General features: G+C 41.4%; 1 protein-coding gene and 1 non-coding gene across 3 annotated transcripts in view; one reads left to right on the top strand and one right to left on the bottom strand.

Moving 5' to 3' along the window:
- The window catches only part of CLCN5 (chloride voltage-gated channel 5), a 160253-nt gene that overhangs the window by 12633 nt on the left and 133564 nt on the right, over nt 1-14056 (top strand). The gene's annotated exons all lie outside the window — the stretch shown is intronic.
- LOC118760451 (U6 spliceosomal RNA) lies at nt 12896-13001 on the bottom strand. The gene has a single exon (XR_004996792.2). It is a non-coding gene; the product is annotated as a U6 spliceosomal RNA (small nuclear RNA).

The following is a 14056-nucleotide window of genomic DNA, read 5'->3' as shown; positions in this document are numbered from 1 at the left end:
AAAGAGTACACACTGTATGCCTGTGGTGAAATGTCATTGTGGAGCCCACAAATACGTCCAGTCCTTGTTAATGCATAAGAAAGTGGAGCCCTCCACATTTTCTCAATCAGGCAGTGCCTCCCTATGGCAGGTACTCAAGAAATGAGCTTTTGGTCAAATAAATACAGAAATGAACATTTTAAAAAAAATTAAAAAGAACTGATTGATTTGTGTCTCTTCATCCACTGCCTTTCCACAACTTCTCCGGGGGTTGTGGAATAGTTGGGAGATGGATTCTGGTGGAAAACAATGAGTAGGTGGTAAACAAAAACAATCGTTCAGAAAATTTTTCTCTAAGAGCGAACCATTGTTTCCCAAACACACAGCTCGGGGCAGATGCACAGTGCTTGGGATTTGATCCATGTGAGTCTGAACCCAGCTCTGCCATTTGGCAGCAAATTTGCCTAAACTCCCAAAGTCTCAATTGTTTCATCTGGAGCCAAGTGTGAGTGTAGTCTCTGGGCCCTTAGAAGCTGGGGCTGTGACTGCTGGTCATGTGACTTTGGACAACTTGCTTAATCTCTTTGTACCTCACCCTCTTCACCTGTGAAATGAGGTTAGCAATAATACCTACTCATAGGAGGATGGGGAGGAGGCGATGAGTTACAACACACCTGTGTAGCCCTTTGAACACAGCCTGGCACTTCGCGAAGCACTGGCAAATGCTGGCCCTTCTTATTGTAATAGTCAGAAGAATATGTAAATATTTACCTCACAGGCTTTTAGATGAGAATGAGATAGAGTTGAAAATGCCTGGCTCAGTGCAGCTGCTTGCACTGTACCATTGTGGTAGAAAATGCAAACTGAGAAATGTTAGAGATGATTTTAAACCAGGGAGAAAGTGATCTGCTCGAATCTGCAGGCTTGCAAAAGGAGCTCCAGTGATAGGTCTTTCAGGCCACATAGCTGTCACGTGGTCCCTAGCACCCTGACTAGCCCAGCTTGCACTTCGTCATTCTGTCTACTTTGGCCCTACTGCATTGTACTGCCTCTCTAGCATCGGTATTTTATAAGTTTGTGCTAACTACTTGTCTTTCCCTGTTCTGCTTCACTGGTACTGTGAAAAGTTGACCTCTTTTTTTTTTCCTCCTCAAAGAACTGTTCTCTGTTCTTTCATTAGAACTTCTGTTTTTTTTTTTTCTTTTTAACTTCTTGTCACTTTGTTAGCGTTTCTGAAATAAACTGTAGGTTGTTATGCCTTAACCAGAATTATGATTCAGAGCTTCCTGTTTCATGTAAAGCTGTTCTTGTGTGTCAGTAGTGAAGGGAGGCGGGACTAGAAATTTTCACGGTTGGCAGCGACAAACGTCAGATTCTTTTTCTGATTCTTCCTCCCTCCTGTGAATGTCCCCGGTTTGAGCTGGTGTCAGACCGAAGAAGTGGCTGCGGAGTTAATAGGTTGAGGTAGCTCCCTTAGTAATCGCATGTTTGGATGCTTCCCAGTCTAATACCATTCTGGCATTAGGTGACATTTTATTGTATTTATTTAGCATTCCTCTCCTAATGATTTCCATGAGGAACATAGAGAAATACAGAAATTACAACACCGAGAAATGCGAAATAAAGCCAAGATAGACTATCCAGTAGAGATGAACTAGAAATTATCAGGTATTATGGATTGAGCTTGACTTGGCACCTCAAATTGATGTTTAAACTCTGAAGTCTGAATGTCAGGGGGTGATGGATTAAGGTTAGAGACTTGAGATAGGCTTAGTGGGAAGTCTTTAGGTCACTGGGGGCTTCCCTCAGAAGGGAGTCCTGGTGAGAGGGTTGGTTATTTAGACAAGTTCAGTCTAGCTTCTCTGTTTCCTGGCTCGCCCTGTGATTGTTTCTCCATACCCACTCTGCCATGGCCAAGCTCCACTGGATGCCAGATGAAATGGGGCAGCCTGATCCCCAACCATGACCCTCCAAACTGCAAGCCAAGATAAACTTTTTTCCCTTGCTAGAATCTCCTCTCGGGAATCTTAGCTAAAGTAACAAAAAGCTGACTAATATATGTGGCATGTGACATACTCTGGACATCGATTTTTTTTTTCTTTTTTCTGCCTACTGTTACTTCCCAAAATAAGCACATCTTCAGGAAAAAACAAAAACAAGGTTGAGAAGTAGAGAATGCCTTGGCTCCCTTGGTAGCGAGTTTCCTGGTTCTTCCATCGCCCTCCCTTTGGTCTAGCATGACTTGTAACTGACTGTAATTCAGCACAAAATGTTCCCAGGTTGAAATAATGATCTTTCTGATTTAGCTTGAGACTCATGAGTGGCAGATGGGCGGGAGGGTCCCTGCCGTCCAAATTTCCAGCTCTATCAAGGATGTGTTTTCCTTGGGTGCTGTAATAACAGAACCTGCCCCTCTTACATTTCTCTGTATTGAACAATTGTACTGCCAGGTATCTAGATATGAAAGCCCCGGTCCGGAAGGGCCTGTACCTTCCCCGCTCTCCCCCACTTGCACTTTGTCTTTGGCAGCCTAAATCATTTCAGTAAACGACATCTTTGGAAAATAGCTTGAGGGGCCTTCAGAAAGTTTGTGGAAAATGGAATTAACAGGTAACTATTTTGGTACAAAAGTTTGAAAATCCATGCAAACTTGTTTATTCATAATATGCAGTTTCTGTGTTTCTGTAAACTTTTTTGAAGTCCCTCTGCATGCTTGGATTTCAAGTTTTTTGGTACCAAAATAAGCTTGCATTTTACTTCCACTTCTCCACAAACTATTAGAAATATCTTTGTTCTTTGGGCCATCAACTTTTCCTGAAATCTTTTTTCTCTGAACTTTTTGAAGTCTCTCTGTATGCACGGGTTTCAGTTTTTTTTTTTTTTTTCTGATATCAAAGTAAGCTTGCGTTTTACTTTCACTTCCCTATAAACTTTTGGAAATACCTTTGTGCTTTGAGCCATCAGCTTTTCCTGAAGCCTTCCCCTTCACACCCCCTGCCCCCAAATCAAATTAGCTTTTCCTTTCTCTGTTTTATAACCATGAAGGGCATTGGCTGAATTTTGTTCAGTTCTGTTATCCTGGCACAGTGCCGTGTGCCAGGCACTATGTTGGATGGGTGCTGGGTTGGCTCAGCAAACACAGACTCAGGATGGTCTCTGGCTTCCTAAACGCCACAGTCTTGTGGGGCCATTGAAGTGAAAACAGACACACACATTTTTTTTTTAAATAAAGCATTATCAGTGCTTGGAAAGTGAAGTCCTGGGGCCAGCATGGTGGTTCCTCCACCTGTCATGTTGACATCTTGTATGGGCACCTGCTTATATTCTGGCTGCTCCACTTTTGATCTGGCTCTCTACTAATAGCCTGGGAAAGCAGCAAAGGATGGCCCAAGTCCTTGAGCTCCTCCACCAAAATGAGTAGGCTGGGGGGAAGCTCCTGGCTCCTGGCTCCAGATCAGCTCAGTTCTGACCCTTATGGCCATTTGAGGAATGACCAGCAGATGAAAGATCAATTTCCCTCTCTGTTCTCCCCCATTATTTCAATTACAAATAAAATAAATCTTTTTTTAAAAGATTTGTTTATTTTTAATGCAAAGTCAGATATACAGAGAGGAGGAGAGACAGAGAGGAAGATCTTCCGTCCGATGATTCACTCCCCAAGTGAGCCGCAACAGCTGGTGCTGTGCTGATCCAAAGCCGGAACCAGGAACCTCCTCCGGGTCTCCCACATGGGTGCAGGATCCCAAAGCATTGGGCCATCCTCGACTGCTTTCCCAGACCACAAGCAGGGAGCTGGATGGGAAGTGGAGCTGCCGGGATTAGAACCGGCGCTCATATGGGATCCTGGTGCGTTCAAGGTGAGGACTTTAGCCACTAGGCCATGCTGCCGGGCCCATAAATTTTTTTTTTTTAAAGTGAAGTCCTGTGAGAAAGAATAATAGACATATCATATAGCGTTAAGAGGAATCTGAGTGGAAGTGACAAATTTACCTGAGCTCTGCAAAATAGCTAGGTGTTACCCAGGCTGAGTTGAGGACAGGGTATCTCAGGTGGAGGGAATGAAGTGGAAATCCCTGAGCTAGAAACAACATGGATTCTTTCCCAGGATGGGAAAGAATGTGATTGGACCACAGAGGGGCACAGAATGAAACTGGAAGAATGGGGAGGGGGCAGGTCCCACACAGTACCTTGTAGGCCCTGCCACCTAACTTGGTAGTGTGAAGACCTTGCTGATAGCTTGGATATGGCAAGGTGAGCAGCAGATGAGCAGGCAGCGCCTCATTTGTTTTCACGTGCTAAGTAACTGGCCGACAGTGTCCATTGTGTAGTACGTGCTCATCAAATCTTTGTTCAGTAAATCCTAACTGCCTGCCCTTACTACCAGAGGAAATGAGATGAGCTATGCCAAAGGACTTTGCATAAAATATTAAACCGATGTTATTCTAGAAGTGATTCATTAAATTCTATGCAGCGATGCTTACAGGCGTTCACTGTCGCTAGGAAACCCACCCCGCACCCCCTGCTAATGCTCCATTAAACTAGCTAAATCTCTTCATTAGATTGTCCTATGACATGAATATGCTGAGTTCTTACCCATTCAAAGTGTGTCTCCCTTGCCAATGCTTTCAACTAATTATAGGTCAGTGGAAACTACCTTGTATCATACCATTATGTAGCACTTCTGGTGTGAGAGATAATTATGGGTGGTGTTGCTCTTTCATGCTGAATCCATTCACTAAATCTCTGAATCTAAGGAATTCATGATTTAAGAGCTGGATTAACACTGAGGGGTAGCACCCTTTGAATTTGCATTTGGATGAGGGCACAGCTGGTTACAGCAGGGTGTGGCTCCCACAATTGTGGTGCGTGGTTTTCTCCACTGTTAAAGGATGTAACAAAAGGATCAGTGCTTTCCCTATGCTTGTGTTAAATGTTTGATTCTCTATTTGAGCTGCAGGAACTTCAGATTTCTTGATTGGCTTAAAATCCCACCTCTGTGCACTGTTTAATGGGAATGTAGATTGGTAGAGTCCATTGTGAGGACAGCTTGGAAATTCGCATCGAAATGTAAAATGTTAATACCATTTGTCCTAGTTAATTTGTTCTGAACAGGAAATGTACAATGATCACTTGTTCCAGGGATGGTGGTAGCCTCATTGTTGCCATCTTTTCATTATTAATAATCTTAATGTCTAGCGTGAAAGACTGGTTTTGTGAATTAAGGTATGTATGTATGCATTGTGAAATGATGTCCATTTCATTAGAAGCAATGAAGTTGATCTATATATAGTGACGGGGAGGATGCTCAGGATATATTTTTAAGTGAAAAAAAGGTACAGAATAGCATGTAGTATAAGATCCCATTTGTTTAACAAAGAAGGGAGGTTTTATAGCCTAGATATAAAGGTTTGTATCTGTATATACTTACATGTGCTCAGAAAATTTCTGGAATGATGCCTTAGAAATATTGCTCAGTTACCTTGGAGATTAGAAGTGGTAGAGTTAGGGTTTAAAATTTTCATTTGATACCTCTGCATTATGTCGACTTGTTTACAATATCTTAAAATTTGAATAAAAGCCATATTTTGCCATTATTATTTTATACCAATAAACAAGATATATATGAGAAAATTTCAAAAAGCTCATGGAAAACAAAACATACGTTTATGTTGGTAGAAAGATGACTTTTAAATTTTCTATTTGTTGTTTTTATAAGGATTTATTTATTTCAAAGGCAGAGAGGGGGAGGGAAATATAGAGAGGTCTTTTTTCCTGTGGTTCACTTCCCAAAGGCCCCAATGACTGCAGCTAGGTCAGACAAAAGCCAGGAGCCAGAAGCCTCATCCTGGTTTCCCATTTGGTTGTAGGGGGTCCCCTGCTGCTTTTCCAGGCACATTAGCAGTTAGTTGGATGAGAAGTGGAGCAGCTGGGATTTGAACTGGTGCCCCTATGGGGTGCTGGTGCCACAAGCAGCATCTTAACCTGATAGGTTGTGGTGCTGGCCCTGGAAAGATGATTCTTATGCTTTTACATAATACGTGTTTTACATGAAGTTTTTTGTTATTCATTTTATTTACTTGAGAGAAGGAGAGAAAGTGGTCCTATCAGATGGATCACTTTTGGGACCAGAGCGGAAGCCAGAGCATTCTCCATATCTCCCAAGCTGGTTGCAGGCACCCAGTTATTTAACCATCACCAAGTCCTCCCAAGGTCTGCTGTCCAGCAGTTCCATTGAACAGAAGCTGGAAGAAGGAGCTGGAGCAAGGAATTGAACAAAGGCATTCTGGTGCAGCCTTCTTAACTGCTAGGCTAAATGCTGCCTCCCAAACTTACCTTTGGAGTCTCATTTTCCACAAACTTTAAATGGTTTATTTGAGAGGCAGAGAGACATACACTCATACGCTGAACTATCTCTGATCTGCTGGTTCACTCCCAAAATATCCTCAGTGGGTGCGGGACCATAGCCAACACCTAAGAATTCAGTCCAGGTCTCTCACATGAGTGGCAGGAGCCCCGTTAGTTGAACCCTCACCACTGCCTCCCAGGATCTTCATCAGCAGGAAGCTACAATTGAGACTACAGGTGAATGTTGAATCCATGCTGTCTGATCTAGACATTCTGACTGGCCTCTCACCTAGACCATTGCCGTCCACAAATTTTTTCAAGTGTCCTTTTTTTTTTTTTTTTAGTTCAAATATTTCTTTCTTTGAAAGATGGAGTTAGGGAGAGGGAAGGAGAATGAGAGAGAGAATTTTCCATGTTATTGGTTCACTGCCCCACATGGCTGCAGTGGGAAGGGCTGGACCAGGCCAAAGTCAGGAACCAGAGATTCATCCAGTCTTCCGCGTAAGCTGCAGGGGCCTGAGTACTTGGACCATGTTTTGCTGCTTTCCCAGACTTATTAACAGGGAGCTTGATAAGAAGTGGAGCAGGTTGGACATAAACCAGTATGCCTATGGAATACCAGGATCTCAGATAGTGGCTTTACTGGCTATGCCACAGTGCTGGCTGAAGAGCCCTCTTTGTAGCAGTAGTGGTGAAAGCACAGGAGACTGCCTCTGGGAAGACCAAGGGTCTCTAACAGCTATCAAAGAATCATGGCTGGAGGGCTTTGAGGACAATGTTGCATTGTTAAAAAATTCACTGCTAAGAAAGTAAAGAAGGTTGGGGCTGGCACTGTGGGTTAAGTCACTGCCAGCAGTACTGGCATCCCATATGGGCTGCCAGTTCATATAAAGGCTGCTCCACTTTCATTCTGGCTCCCTGTTAATGGCCTAGTAAAGCAGGGGAGCATTGCCCAACTTTATCCACGTAAGAGACTTGGAAGAAGCTCCTGGTTTTGGCCTTGCCTGGCCTGAACCATTGCAGCCATTTGTGCAGTGAACCAGTGGATGGAAGATTTTCTCACCAAATTTTAAAAATGTTAAAAAATGAAAAAAAAAGATCAAAATAGGTACATTGTGGTTTGTCTTTTGGTGGAACTGTTATATTATGTCATTAATTTTAATCTCTGGGTTCTCTAATAAGTATGGTAGTTATATTCTAGAACACAATTTAAAAAGTAAGCGTTTCAGTGTCAGGAGTAATAACTTTTTTCCTGTTGAACTTGTTTAAATGTTACAAGTCGGTGAGTGAGTGCTAGGCTAAATTCCTTTTTAAATAAAAAAGACATGTAGTTATTGTGCGTATTTATAGGGTACAGCATGATATTTTGATACATGTGCACACTGTGTGATGATCAGAACAGAGTAATTGGCACATCTGTTACTTCAACCACTTATCATTTACTTGTGTTGCCAGCATTCAAAATCCTCTCTATTAACTATTTTGGAATAGTCAATTGATGTCAACCAAAATTATCCTATTGTTAGGTGACAATTTCTTGAGATTCTTGCTTAAAGGCCTGAGCAAAAATGTAGGTACAATCTTATATTTGAAGTAAAGAAGGTATAAGTTGCATACTGTTTACATTATAACAATTTGGTCAAGTTGAATCTTCAAATCCTTCAAGTTCGTTTTAGCCCACTCCCCCCAAAAGAGGGTTTCTGCCAATAATGCATGAAGTCAGAGGAATGTCTTCTACATTTTTATTTTATTTGTGAGAGAGGGAGAGAGAGAGATGAATAGAGCTCCCTCATTAGTTGATTTACTCTCCAAATGCCTCCAACAGCTGAGGCCTGCCCCAGCCATGATCAGGAGGCAGGAGCTCATCTTCCCTGTGGGTCGTAGGAATTCAATGACTTGAGCCATCATCACTGCCTTCCAGGGTCTGCAGCAGCAGGAGCTAGGTCTAGGAATTAGTGTGAGGTTCTCTGATGTATGACACTAGCATCCTGACAGGTATGTTAGCTGCTGGGCTAAGTAACTACCTTTGAATGTCCTCTTGATTTGTTATAATGAATTCCTTTAACCATTTGCAGGCATTCGGAGATGACAGTCATTGCCTTGTGGTAACTCACCTCAGCTCGCTAATATTTGAAATAGTCTCTAGGAGATGAAAGGTAGAAAGCTTAGCAATGGATTAAGAAGCAAGATAGGTTTTGTTCTAGGATATTAATAGAGAAATGTGCATAATCAAGGCAGGTGGTTAAGATTGGAGTGATGGAATGATTGTGAAACAAGATGAAGGCTAAACGATTTGAGACTGTAGATGGGAATAGAAGCACAGCTTTTGTGAGTGTTTTCTGGTTGTGGGAAACAGAACACTAGAGTATGGCTTGGGATTATGCTTGGAGGACCAGAAAGGAAAGATTTTGTAAGAGTACCTTTTTATAAAAAAATTTTTTTTGAAAGACGTAGTTACAGAGAGAAGGGGAGACAGGGAGAGAGAGAGAGAGAGAGAGAGAGAGAGAGAGAGAGAATCTTCCATCTGCTGTTCACTCTCAAAATGATATTTTTTAAATGGAAGTGCAAGTTATTTTTTTAAAGATTTATTTATTTTTATTGCAAAGTCAGATATACAGAGAGGAAGAGAGAGAGGAAGATCTTCTGTCCGATGATTCACTCCCCAAGTGACTGCAACGGCTGGAGGTGAGCTGATCTGAAGCCAGGAGCCAGGAGCTTCCTCCGGGTTTCCCACATGGGTGCAGGGTCCCAAGGCTTTGGGTCATCCTTGACTGCTTTCCCAGGCCACAAGCAGGGAGCTGGATGGGAAGTGGGGCCGCCGAGATTGGAACTGGTGCCCATATGGGATGCCGGTGCATTCAAGGTGAGGACTTTAGCCATTAGGCCACCACGCCGGACACTCCCCAAATGATTTGTAATTGCCAGATATCTTCTGATCTGAAGCTAGGAGCCAGGAGCTTCTTCCAGATCTCCCACATGGGTGTAGGGCCAAGGTCTTGGGCCATTCTCCACTGTGTTACTAGGCCACAAGCAAGGAGCTGGATGGGAGATGGAGCATCCAGGATATGAACTGATGTCAATATAGGATGTTGTGGCTACAGGACAGAGGATTAGCATTTTGTGCCACTGTGCCAGTACCTGGAAGGAAGATTTTTTTCAGAATCTTAGAAATGACCCCACTGGGCCTAGCATGATAGCGTAGTGGCTAAATTTTCAACTTGCCTGCTCCAGGGTCCCATATGGGTGGCAGTTCGTGTCCTGGCTGTTCAAGATGGCTAGGCATGAAAGAGAGAGGCATTGGGAAGAGAAACCAGATATCCTAGAAAGGCAGAGAAGCCCCTGAGCTGTGGGTGGGATGGATTTTATGTGTGCCAAGACGCTCTATATGACTGCCCTGTAGAGAGAATGTTGTTGATATTTCTCATTCCATGGGATTCTAATTTGACTAAAGCTGAGGAGGAGTATAAATAGTGATAACTAATATTTACTTACTGCCTAACTTGTGTTTGTTTTCAGTTCTTTATATTGTTTGGTTTATTTTATTCTTTGCAATAACCATATAGGAGACAGGAGCTGAGGCATACAGTAGTAGAGTTATATTCTGAGATCATGCAGTCATCTTGGTAGATCCTGGGTCCAGGGCAGCCTGATTCTATAATTATATATATAGACATTTCTCAGACCATCTACCACCATCTCAAACAATCAGGGCGGTGACCACTTGTGAGAGGGGGAAATTTCTATTAGAATTGCTGTATACGTTTGTTGTGATCCCAATGAGCAAGTGAAATGATTTCAGAGGAGAATGAAAGCAGAAGGCTTGGCTAAATATCCAATGAATAAATGAAGTACAATTCTGTGGCCAACATTCTGTCTTCTTTCTAAAGTCAAGTAATTTTGTGAGTATGGTGTGGAAATCATTACTAGGTATGTTTGGGATTAAGAAGACTCTGAAGTAGACTCTGTCCTCCCAAAGGCCAATCTCTAAGTTCAAATCTGTGCACAAATGACCACGACCCAAGCTAGCATGCTAAAGCACTGTCTAATACTTCTGGAGTTAGACAAAGGTGAGAAAGTGGTATCAGAGGCAGATCAGATTCTGTTGGGTTCTTCCATAGCTGGAGCTGTTAGAGATATGAATGTAACCAGAACAGGTGTCAGATTCGTTTGAGGGAAGTAGAAAAACAAACATCATACCAGCCTATTCTGTTTTTATGTATTGTCTAAGTCCTTGTTACAATCGTTTATTGACCAAGTGATTTATAATAAAATCCAGGACACTTTTATGAGTGAAGTAAAATACTAATTAAATACAGAGAGTGACCCAGGAAAATCGGGACTTAGGAGGCAGTTGGCATTACTTGTATTTAATAGAGGAGAAAAGTAAGATATTCCACCCCACATCAGAGTGCTAGGCCATGGTGAAATGGGACCTGAATCCATCTTTTGGCTATAAACCTAAGAGATCTGCACTTCATACTGTACGCAATGGGGGTTGCAATCAGAGGGCTTTGAGGAGAGAGCTAGGCAGGACACACACGAGGAGAGACTGGAATGGGGGGGGAGGTGAGTTGAGAGATTGCTGAAAAATGTGAGATATTGATATTAGGGGTTTAAAGGAAGAGAGCTATCACAAAGCAAGAAATGACAGGATTTGACAACTGGTCAACTTTGGAGGGAGAAAAAGAGAAAAGATGCAAGATTTCAAGATTTCAAACTGTTTCAGTGAACACATGATAATCAAAGGAAAGCACTGCAGTGTAGAAAGTGAATATGTTTTGTATAAGCCTAGTAAGACTGAGAGAAATATTGCTTCCCAGTGCAGTTAGCTTACTGATTTGTAATCACGAACAAGTTACTTAAGCCGTCTTGGCCCAGTTTTCACTCATCTGTAAAATGTAATGTTGCCTATCATCACAAAAGGCTATAAAGCAGCACAGATTTTCTGAATTTTTTAAACTTACAGTTTTGAAATTTGAGGGTTCATGCTCCATAACATGAGATTGGATCCTAATGTCAAATGTACTCACTTTTGTACCATATTGTAAAAAATAATTGTAAAAATAATAATGTTTTAGGTCCCTGTCCGGACTCCCGCTTCTGGTGTCATAATTTTTAACTGGTTGCCAGGTGAATTGTAAAGTTCACTTTATGACAGCTTATCTGTAGTTGTCTTAAGCTGTTATTTAAACTCTTTATTATAGGTTAACATTTTTTATGTGTTTATCTTAGCTCTCCAATAGTGTGGAAAATGTTTGAGTAGCAGGAATATTACTTCTTTCCATCTGTTTCTCCTAGTGCTTTAAATAGAGGTATCAAATAAATATAGATTTGATTTGATTTGGCCAGTTCATATGGTATAGTGAGACTTTTGTATGCTATAGTCTGTTAATGTGCTTTCAAATAGGTGTTTCTTTTTATAATTATTATTATTTTATGATACAGTTCCATAGGCTCTGGGATTTCCCTTCCTTCACCCACAAACCCCCTCCCCCCCACATCTTCCCTCCCTTTTATTACAGTAGGATGGTCCTTCATAAAGAGTCTTAAGTCTGTCATTCTGCTCTTTAAATTTATCCTGACATTGTAGGTATGGATAATGGTAGAGAGTCCATCACTCTGTTGTCAAGAGATATTTACAGTTTCATTGGGAACCCATCTTTAATTTGGTAGTAGAAATGCATACTGCATTGTATCTTCACATCTGGATATCATAGTTTCTATACACAGTTACTGTACATCCTGTTGAATGAAAAGCCATAAAACAAAATCAACAATAAGAAGAAAAATAGGACATTTATAACATCATGGAGTTAAATAACATGCTACTGAATGGCTAATGTGTCACTGAAGAAATGAAATAGAAAATAAAAAAACTTTTTGAAGAAATGACTCTACCTATAAGTCAGTGAAGAAATTAATAAGAAATTTTTTTGAAGAAATGAAAGTAAAAATATCAAAACCCATGAGATGTAGCACCAACAGTATTGAAAAGGCTGTTGATCTTGTATTTTGCCTGAAGGTTGCCTTGTATCAGAGAGAACATATGATATTTGTTGTTTTGTGATTTACTTATTTCATTGAACATAATGGTCTCTAGTTGGAACCATTTGGTTGCAAATGGTAGAATTTATTCTTTTTAGTGGCTGAGTAGTCAGAACTCCACTAACAACACCTGCTGGCATGGATGTGGGAAGGAACGTACCCTCCCTCACTGTTGGTGGGAATGTAGGCTAGTACAACCACTATGGAAGTTAATATGGGGAGTGCCAAGAGAACTGAAAATTGATCTGCCATATGACCCAGCTATGCCACTTCTGGGGACATATCTAAAGGAAATGAAATGTGCATATGAGAAAGGGATCTATAATCCTGTATTTACAGCAGCACAATCTACGGTAGTAAAGATGTGGAGACAACCCAGGTACCTGTCCAAAGAGGAGTGGATCAAGAAACTGTGTGCGTCTACTCCCTGGAATACTGCTCAGTAGTAGGCTTTTGATAGCTATGTCTTACTATAAACTGGAAATGAGCCCATTTCTAACTGTCTGCCACTCTCTCTTTCTTAATTAAAAATATGACATGCTTTGCAAATGTGCAATTCACCTCTATACAATGCCATGCTAATTTTCTCTGTATCTTTCCTATGTTAATATGTGCACTGCTGATGTGAGCACCGTACCAGTTTCTTAAAGAACCTTTCTCTCTATGCCTTTACTTAAACATTAATGTAGTTTTTATATATTGTTTATCTTGTTCATTTTAGTACTGTTATACATCCTTCATAAATTTTATATCCAAGTAATTAATAAAATATTGTTTGGTGTATTAGTTTTCTGCACCTGCCTCATAAATCACCACATGCATATCTACTCACAGAGACACACGTTTATTATTTCATAGTTCCTGTAGTTTAGGTGTCTCATAGCTTGGCTGGAACTTCTGCTCAGGGGCTCATAGATTGTAGACAAAAGTGTTGCCTGGGAACCATGGTCTCATCTCAGGATTCTCCTTTAAGTTGGTAGAGTTCACATGTGCGGTTATAGGACTGAGGTCTTCAAATGTTAGGAGCCACCTGAAGTTCTCTTCCATGTGCCTCTCTTCACAGGCAGTTTACATCATAGCAGTTTTCTCTTTCAAGGCCAGAAAGGATTAAAATCTCATGATAGCAAGAAGGGATCACATATATATGGATGATATATACACACATGCACTTAGTCACTGAATTCACATCCTATCACCCTTGTCACATTCTCTCGGCTAGACCCCAGTATTAGTTCCCACCCACATTCAGAAAAAGGGTATTTGACCAGAATGTGAACACAGAGAGGTGGGCGTCATTAGGGGTTGCCTTGCGGTGTGTCTGCTGTGGCATAGATGTGAATCAGGATAATTGAAGGCTTTCCAGCTTAGCAGTAACCCATTAGTTGAAGATTCACTGGGTTGGGCTGTTCTACCAGCTGTGACTCCAACTTTATTGTCATTTTGCTTACAAGGTGTGAGAAGTAATCTCTAATGAACTGGCCTAAAACCATTCATTGAGTAGTACCTACCATGGAGACATTGAGTGCTGGAATGGGAATAGAGTTGTGGGCATGGTGATTTTGGTTGAGTGTATGTCAGATATCCAAATAGAGATGTTCATATCCCTTGGGCATGACGTTTAGGGGTAGGTCTGGGCTGGAATAGGGATGGTGAATGGAGCCTTGGGGAGGGTAAACTTTGAGAGAAG

This window comes from Ochotona princeps, chromosome X (genome assembly GCF_030435755.1).
Source record: "Ochotona princeps isolate mOchPri1 chromosome X, mOchPri1.hap1, whole genome shotgun sequence".
NCBI classification, from domain to species: Eukaryota; Metazoa; Chordata; class Mammalia; order Lagomorpha; family Ochotonidae; genus Ochotona; species Ochotona princeps.
Note: the sequence above shows the minus strand (reverse complement) of the source record. Positions and strands in the feature narration are given on the sequence as shown.